The sequence below is a fragment of the Ambystoma mexicanum genome, chromosome 8 (assembly GCF_040938575.1).
Source record: "Ambystoma mexicanum isolate Mex_15411 chromosome 8, UKY_AmexF1_1, whole genome shotgun sequence".
Lineage (NCBI taxonomy): Eukaryota > Metazoa > Chordata > Amphibia > Caudata > Ambystomatidae > Ambystoma > Ambystoma mexicanum.
In genome coordinates this window covers 162,303,217-162,319,750 of record NC_090929.1, presented here as the reverse complement: position 1 = coordinate 162,319,750, position 16,534 = coordinate 162,303,217, and positions in this window count along the sequence as shown.

Genomic DNA, 16,534 nt, shown 5'->3' with positions numbered 1-16,534 from the left:
TCTTGGAATCCCCCTGACCCCACTGAGCCAAGGAGTAGTTCTGTTTTGCAAGTTAAAAGGTTTATTTGAGAATTTAAACAATATATATATATATATCACACTTTATTATAAATTAAAAATTGGATATCACACTTAATCTGATCAGTAATCAATAATGGATAGTCTGGCACTAGCACACTTGTGAATAGGAACAGAAGAATAAGGTGGTAGAGAATACTTTATATAAGTTCATATGGATGCAATGTTGAATGAAATGCAATACAGAAAATACTCAATATGATTTCAACAAAACAATGTAATCACTTTTCTCTGGCAATGCACTCCCCCCCCTTGACGCAATGCAAGGAAATGGAAGGAAAGCACACAGTTCTCAGAAATGCAATCAAATGTAATTCAGTTCACCCCGGCAGCTTAGACTACAGAAGTTTACAACACAGGCCCAAAATGCTTTTATATGTGCTGGCAATGAAGTGAAAAATATGCTAAAATGCTTTTAATTCCCTCTAGAGGTTCAGGGTGAGTGAAATATACTTGGGATGAGTTCAGGCTCACTTTAGCAAGGATCTAGGATGGTTCTTAAGAGGCAAACAAATTTTTAGCAAGGAAAGCAAAAAAAACTGCTGTTTTCACACGTGGAGAAATTTGCAAATCGCGGTAAAATTCGCGAGTGCGTTTTTCGCGATTGCGGCATAACTATAGGGAACCGGAATGCGGTTCTAGGTTCGTTGAAAAGCCAAGATTCTAAGCTTTCAGAGGAAAGTTACTGCAAGTCTCTAGGACAAACGGTCACGGAGATATGAGCGATATGGTAAAGGTCATTTTTCAGATTTGAAATTTTAAAGTTCAAAAAGACAAGTGATATCTAGCAACTAGAAAATGACAGGTGACAGCTTTGCAAATGACAGGTGACAGTTAGGAGGCAGTTCTGGTTAGATTAAAATAGATTGAATTATATTATTTTAACTAAGAGATTGGTTCTGCACAGTCCGGCTAGGTACTCACAATATATTTTTGAAATAAATGGGCCTCGCCACGGATCTGGTCAGGTTTTAGACTGGACTCTGGTCTGGTCTCGGCACTTCACAGTGATCTGGGTCAGCTCTCTGGTTCTGCTAACAGCGGTCTGGTTCAGCTCTGCTCTGCCTCTGGTTCTGGATATTGATAGATTTGAAGTCTGGATCTCTGGATGTGGATAGATTGAAGTCTCTATGTTGGCTCTCTGAAGGTTGATGGAGGTAAAGTATGGATTTTCCCGGCAGAGCGTCCCGCAGCAAATGGATTTGAAGGTCCCTATCTGTCCTGACTGTCTGCTTTTATGTGTTTTGAAAATGGGTGTGTGTGCAGCATCACTAGGCTCTACCCCTCTCCACTTGTCATTGGCCACTTCGTCCTCTTCCCCTTGATTGGGGGAATGAAATGAAGTGTCATCATGATGAGGTCTGTTTATGGTACAGAGAACCCACCCCTGTCAAATTACACACAATCTATATTTTGACCCAAAAGACATATTTGCACAGGTACACATTTGTTTAAAATTACATGCACCCATCACATATCACAGGAGGTATACCCTGTCCAAATCTGCTCTTCCTGGGAGCTTGCATTCAGAAATGGCGACATTTGCACTTTTTAACTGGTTTCGCAATATCGGACATTACCCCAAATTTACACACATGTGCGCAAGGAGTATGGACATTAATTGATGAAGTGTCAGATTTTTTAACATGCATACATTTTAAGTAATACCCTTTTAACTGCTAGCTTGCCCCCAGATCATGCCACCGGTTCTAAAAACCTCTTAAAATGTGGGCAGAAAAATCACAAGAATTATGGTATCATTTAAATAATTTTCACAAGTCCGCTCTATGAATGATCCATCTTTTTAGAGTTATGTTCTGGCCCCAAAGGGGTGTGGTTTCCCCCCAGCACAAGGTTGAATTTCTGGTTTTTCCAGTTCTGCCAAGCCAGCTTGCTCTCACAGGCAGTGCTCCTCCCCTTTACTTCCAGGAGGAAGCTACTTTTATGGCCCCCGTAATAAAACATTTGCCTGAGTCAGGACAGGGCTTTGTTCAATTTCCTGCAGAGCCCAGGTAATTGAAACAGAGAAGTGTCATATCCCTTTTGGTGGGAGCAGCAAAAGGGCAGCTAGGCCTGGGAACACAGCTGTTGTGCAAGTCTCAACTCCTGTCGGGGGTAGCTAGTGGGCAGAATTCAGTTCCTTAAACCAGGCCCCAGCTAATGTCACTTTTAGTTACCCAGTTTTCTGCATCCAAATAAACTAACCATTTTTTACATATGCAGCTAAAATGCTGATTCTAAGTTGAAAACTATGACATTTAAACAATTGCAACCTATGTGACACTCAAAAATAGGTCACTCATTTCTTTCAAACATTTAGATTTTTAGTGTCTTTCAGTCCAAATTTACTTAAACTGCTGAAATCCACAGCTCAGCCAGTCTTGTTATAAACCTTCAAGTCACTTCAGAATCTAACTTTACATTGTATCCACCTCTCAGTAAGTCTTTCTTTGGCCTGCTTTGGGTTCATTTATTCAGTTTTACACAAAAAAAAAAGTCTGGTATTGTTTTAAAACGCCGGCTTTTTGATAGTGGTGAGTACTGGTAATGCAACCATTTTTGGGATTCAAGAAAATGAATTCCCCACAATTCTAGGTTGCTTTTGGCAATCAGCATTGCCATTCCCAATGGTTTCAGACTACTGTGCGGGTAGTCCAATGGTGGTTTTAGGCAGTGCCCTCCTGTGCCCATAACATCGGCAAAAATGAGTGGCAGCCTATTCTTCATGCATTTCCCTGTGCATTTTCTGGGAAGCTCTGGCCATCATGATGTTTTCCATGTCAGTACTGCACAGTTTTGAGGTAGGGCTTGGATGCATGGATAAAAACATCCCACAAGATTCATGTTGATCTTCATGCCGAGTATCCAGGTTGGAGCAAATACTAAATGGTTACAGATAATTGCTGTAGACGATCAACACAACCATAGAGGGATTCAATGCTATAAAGTAGTAGCTGAGAGCCATATGACTGATGACTCTTCAGAATTGATACGTCTTGGACATGATCACAGCTATGGATGGAGGTGTTTGTGCAAAGATAGGAGAATCATGTTGCACATTCATACCTTCGCACAACGACGAGAATGGCGTTTTGTCTGAGGCCATAGACATGCTAACGAAACTACACGTCCAAATGACAGATGAAGTAGAAGACATTGCTGATGATAGTTGGTTTGGATCACTTTTTTCTTGAGTTCCACAATGGATGGCAGACATGTTCAAGTTCCTTGGAGCCCTGATCATGTTAGTGTTGGTGGGATCAAGATAATAATCACACAGTGCAAGAAGACAGCAAAGAAAGCCATAGGGATGAAGATCATGATCGATGTTGAATCAGTTTGGAAGGCCAAAGATCTAACAGATGATGAGATCAGAGACTTTGTGAAAGCCAGTATCCATGCACCTGAGGGGACAACATTCCTATATACAAAGAAACATAAGAAGTATGTGTGAAGATGGATCTATTGCAGTCCAAGTGGACAGTGCATGCTTAAGAAATTGGAATAAAGATGAGCATGTGAAATCAGCTGGATCCCTGAAAGGAGTAATAAGGATATGGGTCCCAAAGAAACAGTTCTTCAGAAAAGGATGTCTAGATATGAAGACTGAGGGGAGAGGGGTTGATGAATCGCCCAGAGGGCAGAGTGTAGAGAAGGAGCTAAGTACCCCAACCTGAAACATCTCACCCACAGCACCTGTATGTTGGATGCCGGAGTGTGAAACACGTGCAGTACCATTGAAGATACCGATACCTAGGAGAATCTGGGAAGCAAGGTTCCCATTGAGGAAACCATACTTGCATACGAGACAGTGGGCCTCATAACGACCCTGGCGGTAAGTCAACAACGGCGCTGGTAGTGCTACCAGTGCCGTTGTTGCCTCACTGCCTCATTAGGAGTTCTGCTCGCAGGGCCGCCCTGTAGCCTGGTCAGACCAGACTGTGTGCAACAGTGCCAGTGCTTCCGTGTAAGTCTGCAAGTGGGTGCCGGTCTGGCAGCAACGGTGCCGGTAGGCTTACCGGCACAGTTGTTACCAGACCGGCACACTCATAATGAGGCCCATGGTATTGTTTTCCCCTAGATCTGGATTAGCACTAAAGGGCATCCAAGTACTGGGAGAAATAATAGACGCTGATTACCAAGGAGAAATTAAAGTTTTTTTAATGAACAATGTAGACCACGTGCTACCTATTCATAAGGGAGACAAGATAGCCCAACTGATTTTCATACCTATTAAATTGTCCATGATCAGAAAGGGGGAGCTCCCTACAGGGTTAACTGCTTGTGGGGACCGTGGTTTTGGGTCATCAGACAGTATGGTACAAGGTGCAAAGGTGTGGGTAGAAAAACCAAGTGGAACACCCGTACCTGCGGATGTCATAGCGTCAGGCAAGGACCAAGCCGTTTTGGTAATGGAGCCTGGCAAAGAGAAATGGGACTATGTGCTGTGAGAAACCAAAGGGTGTCTCACCCACCAGTCCCCAGGCATCTGTCATCCAGGTGGCCAAGACACAGCCATCGCTTTTGGATGCAGTTCCTGAGCGTGAACCCGTGCAGGGGGATCACCTGAGTGAGGGGTCTTCGGGGAGTGGGACACCAGATGGCGAGACACAGTATCCCCTTCCTTGTAACACTTTTACCCGGTAGGAGATTTAGGAACTCTACCCCCACCCCCTTTTACAACACAAACACTTTCTCACTGACAGCCCGCACTAAGGGAAAACAGACTAACACCTGAGCCGTGTACCTGACATGTTCCAATACCATGGTCAGGCAAGGTCAAGCAATTATCGACAATCACTCACAACTGACTGCCATTACACTTCTCCACACGGATAAAAGGCGGAGCACGAGAGCACACTCTGAGCAAGGCAAAACACACGGGGAAACAGCAGTTCCAAGATGGCAGTTTAACGAGAGAAGAAAGATGGCGAAACAGAAAGGGATCACAAGGAGGGAAGTACCCTTGACCTTTTCGACAAGGAACCGTTGCTTTCATGAGTCCTCGAGATTGGAAAACATAAGACCAGGAAAACAGGCTGAAGAATCCTGCATTGTGTGTCGGAGATACCCAGCGCCCTCCCGCGTCAATAATCAAGGCAGGGAAAATCACCACCCACTGTGGTACTGTCCTTGGCTCCAAGAACAAAGCAGCATCAGTGAAACCAACACAGCCGGTGAGTTGTGGAGATAGATACAAGACTGGTCTGTGTTGAAGCCAAGGTTGCAAGCAGCAACATTTTATGGTGAGTGCTGGAGCGAACATTGTTAAAATGCGTGTGATAAGAGACGCGAGTGAAGTTAAACTGCTAATGAGTGATTGAACTTTAAAGCAAGCTACAGTACCTTTGACAGAGTGGTCCAGCCCTGCATGAGTGCTTAATCGAAGGTCTCTGCAAGGTATCCAGCACAGGAATAACGAAAGTAGATATGTTTTATCCGACCCCAGCGGAGGGAGATCATTTGAAAGTGAATGAATAGATGTGAATCAAAGTGGTCCTGCGACGGGTCAAGCTAAATCCCGCGCACAGTCGAAAGTCTTCGATTTCGATGAAATAGAGAAAGCTTGGAAAATACATGAATCTGGTCCGAGCCCAGCAGAGGGAGACCAATTTGAAGATTGTGTGTCAAAGTGGGTCTGTGTTAGGGCCCAAGGGCTAAATCCAGTAGTGGTGGCTTGACACGTCGTGATGCAATTGAGTCTTTCTGACAATATACCCTCAGGAGTACAAAAGGACAGATTGAGGTGAGTATTGCCCGAAAGTATTGGTACATCCTGATACTCAGATAGCATCCTGAAACAAGAAAGATAACTGTTACCAGGAGGACAGAAGAGTAAGAAAAAAGAAAGAACCAAACTGTATGTGCTTACCAATTGAGTGGTCTGGGTAGAAACAGCAGATGTAATTTGGGGAATGAAGTGGTAGTCCTGGAAACACAATGTCCTGTTTCCTATTCCCGCCGGCACGAGGATGCCTAAGGAGTCTATTGATCCTTGCGCTGTTGCACTGATGTCCTTTGATCCTTGCGCCGATGCGCAAAAGTTCTTTCTGTTCCTTAAAGTCTTTGGACGGTAAGAGAGTGAAGACGTAGCACTGATTGTAGTTGGAACAATTCAAAAGACTTAGGTCTTGGCAAACAGGTAAGACGTGAGGAAGGAGACAAGGCAGTCCGTGAAAGTTCCGAGGTATGCAATAATCGGGTAAGATGGGAGGAATGAGGCGAATGCAGCCCGAAGCCGTTCTGGGTCTAGCAATGAGCAGGTAAGACTTGTGGGATGAGGCGAATGCAGTCCATGGCCGTTCCGGGTCTAGCAATGAGCAGGTAAGACTTGAGGGATGAGGCAAATGCAGTCCGTGGCCGTTCCGAGTCTAGCAATGAGCAGGTAAGACTTGAGGGATGAGGCGAATGCAGTCCGTGGCCGTTCCGGGTCTGGCAATGAGTGGGTAAGACTTGAAGGATGAAGCGAAAGCAGTCCGTGGCCGTTCCGGGCCTGGCAATGAGCAGGTAAGACGACGGCAATGACAAGAACAAGGCAGGAAAGTCACAAAGAAGACCAGGGATTCAAGGAGCCAGAAGACAAGGTAACAAGATGCGCAGCTTAGGAAGTTTACAAATTCAGATGCACCGCCGTGCGCGGGGCGGGGCTTAAATACCGGTCAGCTGACCGCACGTATAACGTGGCGTCGTAGGCCTGAAAACCTACGTGAATGCAAGGGGTGCCAGTGCCCCCAAGGCAACCCATAGCGTTTCCTGAAAGGGAACGGGTAAAAAGATGAACCATGATTCCGAGGAGCTAGAGAGTCCCGCTTTGGGGACTCTCTAGCTCCTCGGAATCATGGCTTAAAATGAGGTGCACCACAGCAGTCGGACAGAAAGCTTCACTGGAGGATGGATGCATCGCTTCAGGCCCATTGATGCCAAGATCTCTCTGCCTGACTATTTGGGAGCTTTTCAGAGACTGCTGGCGAGATGGGGGTGTATTTTACACCTGTGTCAACGGTGATATGATGATATGATATGATATGGCATTTGTAACGCGCCTATAAACAAGTGTTTCAAGGCGCGACAAGGCAGGGAGGGGGGAACAAGGGGAAGACAGACAACGATCCTACTAGGCCAGGTGTCATTCAGACCGCGCAAGTGCAGGGGTAGGGGGAAGGGAAAAGTGCAAGGGGAAGGGGGAGGGGGGGAGTGCAGTACAAATAAGTAGAATAGAGATAAAATAATAAATAAATAGGGCCAGCTGGTGGCAAGTGCAAGGTAAGTGCAGACAAGTGCTGGGGGGGGCTGTAGGGATACAGAGTCAGTCCCGCAGTGCAGGGGTTGCCAGGGAGGCAGTGTAAGTGAAGAGTGACTGGGCCCAGGACCGAGGTCGGTGAGAGTGGGCCAGTTGCAGAATCAGTGCAGTTTAGGTGAAGAATTTAGCAGGGGAGAGGGAGAGAGAAAGCAGAAGTGAAGAGGAAGGTTTTGAGGTGCTTCCGGAACCGGAGATGGTTCTCCTCAAGTTTCAGGGAGGCAGGAAGGTTGTTCCAGAGGGAGGCCCCTGCCGCGGAGAGAGATCTACCCCCAGCTCGTTGCTTCGAGAAGCAGCTGACCCTGAGGGAGTTGGAGACGGATGAGCGTAGGGCTAGGGAAGGAAGATATTTAGGAAGAGAGAGTTGAAGGTATTTAGGCCCCAGGCCCCAGAAGGCCTTGTGGACAATGCAGAGGGTTTTGAACTTAATCCTCGCAGCCACTGGGAGCCAGTGCAGAGATTTCAGTCCTGGAGAGATACGGTCCCTGGGCTTGAGGCCAAGGACAAGTCTCGCAGTTCTGTTCTGGATGAGTTGCAGAGGGCGGAGAGTGGAGGCAGGCAGATTAAGATAGAGGCTGTTACAGTAGTCCAGCTTCGAGAGAACCAGGTTTCGGGAGACAGTGAGCTTCTGGGGGAAGGAGAGGAAGGGAAGAATACCTCTGAGGAGGTGCAGCTGGTAATGTGACTTCTTAGAGACGTCAGATATATGAGGAGAGAAGGAGAGAGTGGAGTCGAAGATGACCCTGAGGTTTTTTGCCTTGCAGGTAGGAGCAGGAAGAGGGCCAAGAGAGGCCGGCCAGAGAGCTGCAGGGAAGGAGGGAGTGGGTGTGCCGATCAGTAGGATCTCAGTCTTACTGGCATTAAGGCAGAGGTCATTGGCAGCACACCATTCCTGGATAGCAGACAGACAGTCAGAGATGAGGGAGGGAGAGGAGGAGGCCGAGGGTAGCCTGAAAATGAGCTGGGTATCGTCCGCATAGCACTGAAAGTTGGGGCAGAGGGCGGCGATGCGGTGGGCAAGGAGTGCCAGATACTGGTTGAACAGCCAGAGAGAGAGATTAGATCCCTGGGGAATGCCGCAGGTGGAGAAAAAGATGTCGGAGAGGAAGGACCCAAGTTGGACCTGGGAGGGTCGATTGGAAAGGAAAGAGGTCAGCCACGCCAGAGCCTGACCAGTGATAGCCAGGTTATCACGGAGACGGTTGAGCAGGATGGCATGGTTGACAGTGTCAAAGGCAGAAGAGAGATCGAGCAGAATGAGAACACACGGAGTGTTGGAGTCGAGGTTCAAGAGCAGGTCCTCACGGATGTTCAGGAGAGCAGTTTCCGTGCTTCTGGCCGCTCTGAAGCCAGATTGATGGTCATGGAGACTATCAACAGCTTCAGCATGGAGGTTAAGCTGGGAGATGGACAGTTTCTCCAGGAGCTTGCCCAGGAAGGGAGTAATGGAGATTGGGCGATAGTTAGCCGGACAGGAGGGGTCGGCAGAGGGTTTCTTAAGGAGAGGGTGTACAAGGGAGTGCTTGAGGGGGGATGGGAAGACTCCAGAGGCGAAGGAGTGGTTGCAAAAGTCAGCCAGGGCAGGAGCCAGGGTGTCAATGTGGTCCTTGATAGTTTTGGAGGAACAGGGGTGAATCTGTTTAGACAAGACTTTCATAGATCGGACTTGTCTGGACACCTCGTCAGCAGAAAAAAGGGGAAAGGCAGAGAAGGAGGGAGGAGGGGTGGCTGCAGAAGGGCTAGAGGAAGAGCAGCGAAGAGAGGGGGGGAGGTGATAGGAGGAGAGTGAGGACAGGATGTCCTGAGTTTTAGAGATGAAGCGGGAGGCCAGTGCAGTGCAGAGGGCCTGGGAGGGGACAGGAGAGGTAGAGACTGCAGCAGGGTTGGCAAGCTCCTTGCAGATTTTAAAGAGTTCAGCCGAGTTGTTAGATGCCGCAGAGATGCGGGCTTGGATAAGGGCTCTCTTCTTGGTGAGAACAGAGAGACGGTATTGCCTTTGGAGCAGGCGGCAGGCCAGTTTGTCAGAGGATGAACATGAAGCACGCCATTTCCTCTCTGCCACCCTGCACTTGCGTTTTAGGGTGACGAGATCCGAATCATACCAGGAGTTACATTTGGCTTTGGGCTTCAGGCGGATTTTCATGACAGGGGCAAGGATATCAAGAGTATCAGATATAGCAGAGTGGAGCAAGGAGAGGGCTGTGTCAGGGTGGGAGTCAGCCGAAGGGGGAGGGGGGGCGAGAAGGTGGCAGCGAAAGCCGCAACTGACACGCGCTTCATGGGTCGGATGACCCAGAAGGTGGGTGACAATGATGCGGGTGGCTTAGCCTGTGGGGTAGGGAGGGTGAGGTGGGAGGATAGGAGAAAGTGATCACTCCAGGAGAGAGGAGTGGAGAGAGGGACAGAGAGGGGAAGGTCAGAAGAGATCAGAGCATCAAGAGTGTGCCCTGCAGAATGAGTAGGCCCAGACGGGAGAATAGAGAGTGAGAGAGAGTCGCAGAGGTCACGAAAGAGTCCAGTGGGGGGACAGGAGGCATCTAGGTGGATGTTGAAGTACCCAAGAAAGAGGAGTTGAGTGGTAGAGGACAGGAGTGAGGAGGAGAGGTCAGCCCACTCAGAGAGGAAGGAGGAAATTTGACCAGGTGGCCGATAGATAATAGCCACGGTAAGGGAATGGCTAGGAGAGAGAGAGAGTCGGCAGACAAGACATTTAAAAGAGGAGTAGGTCTGCGTAGGAGTGACAGTGGCAGGAATCCACTCAGGGAAGATAAGGGCAACACCCCCCCCTGCACGGTTGGTCCTGGGCACAGAGAGGATCTTGTAACCTTCAGGTAGGAGTGTGTCAAAGCTAGTGACAGAGCTGGCTGTGAACCATGTCTCAGTGAGACCGAGGACGTCAAGGTCCAGTTCCTCAAGAAGGCGACAGATATCGGAGGAATGCTTGATGGCAGAGCGAGAGTTAAGAGTGGCAAAGTGGAGAAGGTTGCCATCCTTGAAGGACTTCCGGGGAGGGGTACAGATCAGAGGTACGCCCTGCGGAGGTGTAGAAGAAGGAGGTGAAGAGGGAGTGCGAGAGGGGGCAGGGAAGGAGGGTAGAGGCAAGGTAGCCGAAGATGTATGTTATCTAGATTTCTTTTCGTTTACTCATTTATTATTCTTGCTGCATGTATTCATTTATGCATTCTTTTGGTGAATAAAGAGGCCCTATAAGAGCCATTTACATCCTTGGGGGGCTGGGGAGGTGCGGAGTGGGGGGGTGGGCGTGTGCGTGTGCGTGTGCGTGTGTGTGTGTGTGTGTGTGAGACTAATTGCCTCCCAGTGTTCAAAGCTTTCATTCAGTGTACTGGGGAGAAAACAGAAATATACCTTTGCATTTCTGAAAAACAAAACAAAATGGTGCAATCTTCTTGCACAAAGATTTCCAAAAGCTTGGCTCTCTGCATTTCGGTGCATAGATGTTCATTACGTGATACATTTTAACATTGGTTTCCAGCGAGCATAGTACCCTTCTCCCTTCTGAGTCTGTTTCTGTATATGTTACGCTTGCCTTAATTGCCACTTTGATAAGCATTATAAACCAATAGCCTGAGAGAAAAGACAGTGTTCATATGGATTTCTTTTTTGTTTGGCTGCTTCTGTTTCAGATAAGTGTTTTTTTTTTGGGAGGACAATGTCTACCATTAGTTATTAGACATGGGAAATTATTTTGTTCTCTTTATCAGGTTATTTAGTCCTCTTATGTTTGATTAAACTATATTAAATAACATTGGACATTCTTTGAGTAGCTGGGGTCTCTGGACTGTGCCTTCATCTCCCCCTTGGTGTAGTGTGCAGTCTGTTAATGTGCACTTCCAAAACTATACCTGTTTGTAATTCTTTTGTGATGACCCTATCAATAGTTAACCTTGTGGAACTGTAGGTTGGGTGTCTGTGTGGGAATTTACCACTATAAAGGTCAGTATTCTTGGGGTATGGGTGGAACCACGGCTTGCCTGGACTACCCTCCAGATGCTCTTCCAGGGGACAGAGGAGAAATATAGATAGAATAAAGCATGGTTGTAGAGAAAGGTGAGGTGAGATGCAGGGACAGGGATGTGCAGATTGGATAATAACAGACTTTTACATATCCAGGTAGGCTATGAGAAACAGAGCTAGAAACAGAGGCATTAAAAGACAAAAGACAGAGCCTGCAGTTCAACAACTCAACCTTCAGCCGCTAAAGATAGCTGCTCCATCCAGTCTGCGTTTCTTGTACACGAAGATGCACAGTAAGAACATTTTTTTATCAAACTTGTTGCATTAAACTAAATAATAATGAGGTAAAGCAGTTACTACCACTTGATGTTTTCAACATCAACCTCTGAAGTCTGTGTGTACTGGTGTCAATGTGTTATGGTGTATTGGACACATTTGGAGATGTTCATGATGTCTACAGTATGATTGGTCGGCGGGTATGCATGTGGTATGTCTTGGGAGAGCATGCTGTTGCGTGGGTTTAAGGGGTCAGTGCTTGCGGTGTATGGGTTTATGAGTCTATAGGTCTATGAGTGTAATAGCTATAACCTTCATCACCCCCTCAGTGAGGCACTGTTCGTGAACACTGTAAACGTTCTCTGTAAACTTTAAACTTTCTGAATGCTGTAAACTTGATGGTCTAACTTTGGAATTCATAAACAAATGAGCAATCTTGCATTTATACAAATTGGGCTAGGGCACACTTTCCAGACGTTCAGGTTTTGTTATCGACTGCTGTATTCATTTGGATTTCATGCCTTCTGGGATGAGTTCATTCAGGAAGTGTGACAAGGAATTGGGGCCTTGAAAGGTCATGGTTCTATCATTATGAATGACCTCGCATTGCCGAGGGTGCAGGATACCATACTGGTTCCCAGCTGTTTCATTTTCCCAGCTGTCCAGGAATTGTTTCTTTCTCGTTACTGTTGTCTTTGACATATCTTGTGATGCTTGCATATTATGCGACATCCATGGTGACTTCTTATTTTCTCCTGGCAGCCCTTAGGATTTGCATAGCTTGAGTGTATTTTAGGGAGTACATAATCAGACCCCTGGATCTGGGATTGGCCGTACCAAATTCAGCATTTTTTGGACCCAGTCCGTGAGCATGTTGGATGTTCAGTCTGATTTCGGATCCATGCCTAGTAATCTGGGTGGGAGGGATTGCAGGTATTCTCTTGGGTTGTCCTTTTCCACGCACTCCGGAAGCCCAAATACACATATGTTGTTTCTTCTGTTGGAATTCTTGCTGTCTTTACAAATTCTCTTTTCTAACTCATGGGCTTTCATCTCCATTGCATTTAGTTTGCCTTTGGTTGCATTCAGTTTTGCTGTGGTTGCCTCTAGAAAGGGCTTGAGGCCCTTGACTTCAGCCAGGATTGTGAACCACATCCCTGGGGGATTTGTGCAGCGACATTGGGCCCATTTTGGGTCTTTTCATGTTCAAGTTTGAACCTATCAGGTAATTTCTGTGAATTTGTTTCACGTGTTTTTACCCTTGCGGTGCAGAGTGAAGTATATATGGGTGAGGCTGTATGGTTGATGCGTTCGTGCACTCGCTATCGCTGAATTGGAGTTCTCATGTTTCCAGCCTCCATTATGGCACTCTTTGTGTTTACAGTTGTCAGACGGGGTTTGTCTGTGTGACTGCAGAACCCTCCCGTCACTGACCTGGATAGCTCCTCTCTCCATGCTCCACTCCACCAAGGACCTCTCTGCAAGTCTGCGAATCATTGCAGTTACCTCTGCACCCTGATCCGTGTTGTTTAAACCGGGGGTGCACTCCAAGCTCATGACTCCGTACTTGCCTCTACTGCATCGGTTTCCTAACAGTGAGGCATTTTCTTTTTGCATGTGCTGCAAGAGATAAACGTGACCTGTGTATATATATTTTTTAATGATGCCCTTAGGTGGTATTTTCTTTGACTGCCAACCCTGACCCTTTTTTCAGAATAAAGTGTATATGATTTGCAATATATTTCCTTTTCCTTTAATTTGTTGGAAGGATGCACTCCCTGTCCTCACGATTATACTGGGCTTGTGCAGTCACCAGCCCTCCTGGCCCACAGACTCACTAGGACTGATACCGCACCAGTGTGAGCCCTACTTGCGTTCTCTAGCACATGGGGATTGGATGGGCCTTTGTTACCCCCTTGTAGGGTCTCTCATGGGATATAAGAGGTTTACAGAGGCTTACAGCTGGTTAAAGGGAGTCCAGAGAGTGACACACTTCCTCACGCTCTAACAGTGGATCCTCTCCCTGCGCCCGCTCAGAGTGCCTCCAGCTGGTCACCGGACCGAGCTTTCTGTTGTTGGGGGCTGATGAGAGATATGAACATTGGGAGCTGACTGGATCGCCTCCACTCATCCCTCTGCACTAAATTCCTCTTCCACTGGAACAACACGCCCCCAACGCCTTCTCAACACCGACTTGTATCTCTCGCTCTGTTATGTTGTTAGTCCAGGAATCCTTCTTCTGCCGGTGTGGTGTGTGACCCTCCCGAGTGTGTTGCCCCTTTAAGGGGAATGTGTCCCTGTCCTGTGTATTGCCCTTTTAACATGGGCCATGACTGTTTCGTGGTCCAAGCTAATAAAAGGAGCCTCTGCAGACACGTGCAGCAGAACGGCTGTAGACTCCCAAAGAGGAACGACTGAGTATGTGTCTCATTCAGGGAGGCCTGCAGGCACACACTGTGCGATCACGTGCCTGCAGGCCATGATGCCGTGGGACCCTCGTGCCAGGACAGTGGCAGAAGTCTGCATAGTCGTCGGCATGGTTCGCCCTGGCCCCACTCCAGATGGTGCTGATGCCTCATAGCACCCTGGGGCCTGCTGGATGTCCATAGCAGACCCCAACCTCCCAGAGGCACTGGGCCTCAGTGGTGCTGATGCCCATAGCACCACAGGGCCTGCTGGATGCCCAGAGCAGACCCCCACAACAATGGTGACGAAGGTGAACCCTGCGGGGCTACCTGTCCCCGCCGTTCGGGAGTTTTGTCTCTCTCTTCTTTTTTTATTTAAGGTAGGAGAGGAGCTGCCCCTGCTGGCGGAGAGAAAGCAGCATGCGGCATCCATCACCGCAAATGGAGGAGAGGAGCTGCCCCCTGTTGCGGGAGGGTAAGCAGCATGCGGCATCCATCGCTGCGAAGGTGAGGGAGGAAGAGCGGCAACAAAAGACATTGCGGGAGCCCTGCCAGTGAGTCTCCCCCGGCTGCGAGCCTCTGAGGAGAGTGCTTGTGTGGCCGGGGTGGGAGTTTGCCTGCAGCCCCTACCCCCTGCGGCATCTGCCACAAAAAGAATTGGCAGAGGTCTGCATGGTGGTGGGCATGGTTTGCCCTGTCCCAACTCCAGATGGTGCTGATACCCCATAGCACCCTGGGGCCTGCTGGATGCCCATACCAGGCCCAACCCCCAGAGGCACTGGGGCTCAATGATGCCGATGGCCATAGCACCACGGGGCCTGCTGGATGCCCATGGGAGGCCCAACCCCCAGAGGCACTGGGGCTCAATGATGCCGATGGCCATAGCACCACGGGGCCTGCTGGATGCCCATGGGAGGCCCAACCCCCAGAGGCACTGGGGTTCAATGATGCCGATGGCCATAGCACCCTGGGGCCTGCTGGATGCCCATGGGAGGCCCAACCCCCAGAGGCACTGGGGCTCAATGATGCCGATGGCCATAGCACCCTGGGGCCTGCTGGATGCCCATGGGAGGCCCAACCCCCAGAGGCACTGGGGCTCAATGATGCCGATGGCCATAGCACCCTGGGGCCTGCTGGATGCCCATGGGAGGCACCCACAGCAGCTGCTGGTCTTTCTTCTTCAGTGACAGTTCGGTGTTGGTCGTTCCATCTGTTCATCTGTGCGCTGCCATTTTCCTTCTTACATTGCGACAATGTGGCCTCAGGAACGCCTGATCACTACTCTTCCAGGATTTTACGACTCACCATTCTTCGCTGTCAGTGTTCTCCTTATAGCCGACCTCTAAATTAGTTTTTTTTACGGGATTTCCTGCATTTAGAACATATATTTCTTCTCTTAACGGTGGACAGAGTAGGAGCCGCTCAATCATGCCACCATCTTCCTTGGTATCAAGCCACACCCCTATGCTCCTGATACTTTGTACACATTTAGCTTAGCATATTCTGATTTTGAGTTACCCTATAGACTGTGTTCCAATCCATAACTGATCCTCAGGGGTGTGGTAAAGTGGGTTCCAGGGATCACAGAAGATGCTGTGCTCGTCTTCTATGATCTCAGGAACCCACATCACAACAAAGGGCTTCACACAAATTAGGAAAACTCTGAAGCCATTCAGTAGGAACGTATTCCCTGCAAAGAGGGATGAATGTTTAGATTCCATGCACTCCTTTGGGGGCTTGACAACTGTGAGAAAGTCAGCTGTGAGTAGGCCTATTTTATATTGAAATGCTCCTGGCTTTATCCTGTTGGTAAGCCTTCATTGCCAAGAAGACCCACTTTATGTTGCAATACTTTGTGTTGTCCTCATCCTTACTTTTAAAATAAACCTGTTGAACAAAATCATCCTATGCCAACTGTAACACAGTTTAAACTTAACCACGCCATGAGTCCACCCAACCCACCAAGGTCCACTGAAAGAGAGCCGCTCGCGTTTGCCTCGTTTCCCTCTCGCCCTACTTTCCACCCCCGCCCTCCCCAAACCTCCCGCCCTCCACTACATACTCAACCCATTCCCTAACCAACGCTCAAGCCAGAAGAACCATCCCATCCCAATCCAGCCCACCCTCCACCTTACCCCCACCCCATTCCCTATCCAAACACCAAGCCAGAGGAGCCTGATGGCGAGCTGACCACCCTAAGACCCCTGTTCCTCCCATCCCCTCCACCCATCCACCCCCTATCATCATACCCACACCCAACTATCGGCACACTCAGCCTCCCAGGCATCACATGGAGTGTATGGAGTGTATGGAACGGATGGAGCACACGGAACGGACGGAGTGGATGGAGTGGATGGAACGGATGGAGTACACGGAACAGACGGAGTGGATGGAACTGAAACCACCATATCACACTACCACGTGTACTCTCTCCCATACACCACCACTCAACTAGAACACAGCGATACTATGACATATTCGGTACAGCTGTTCTCATACTAAC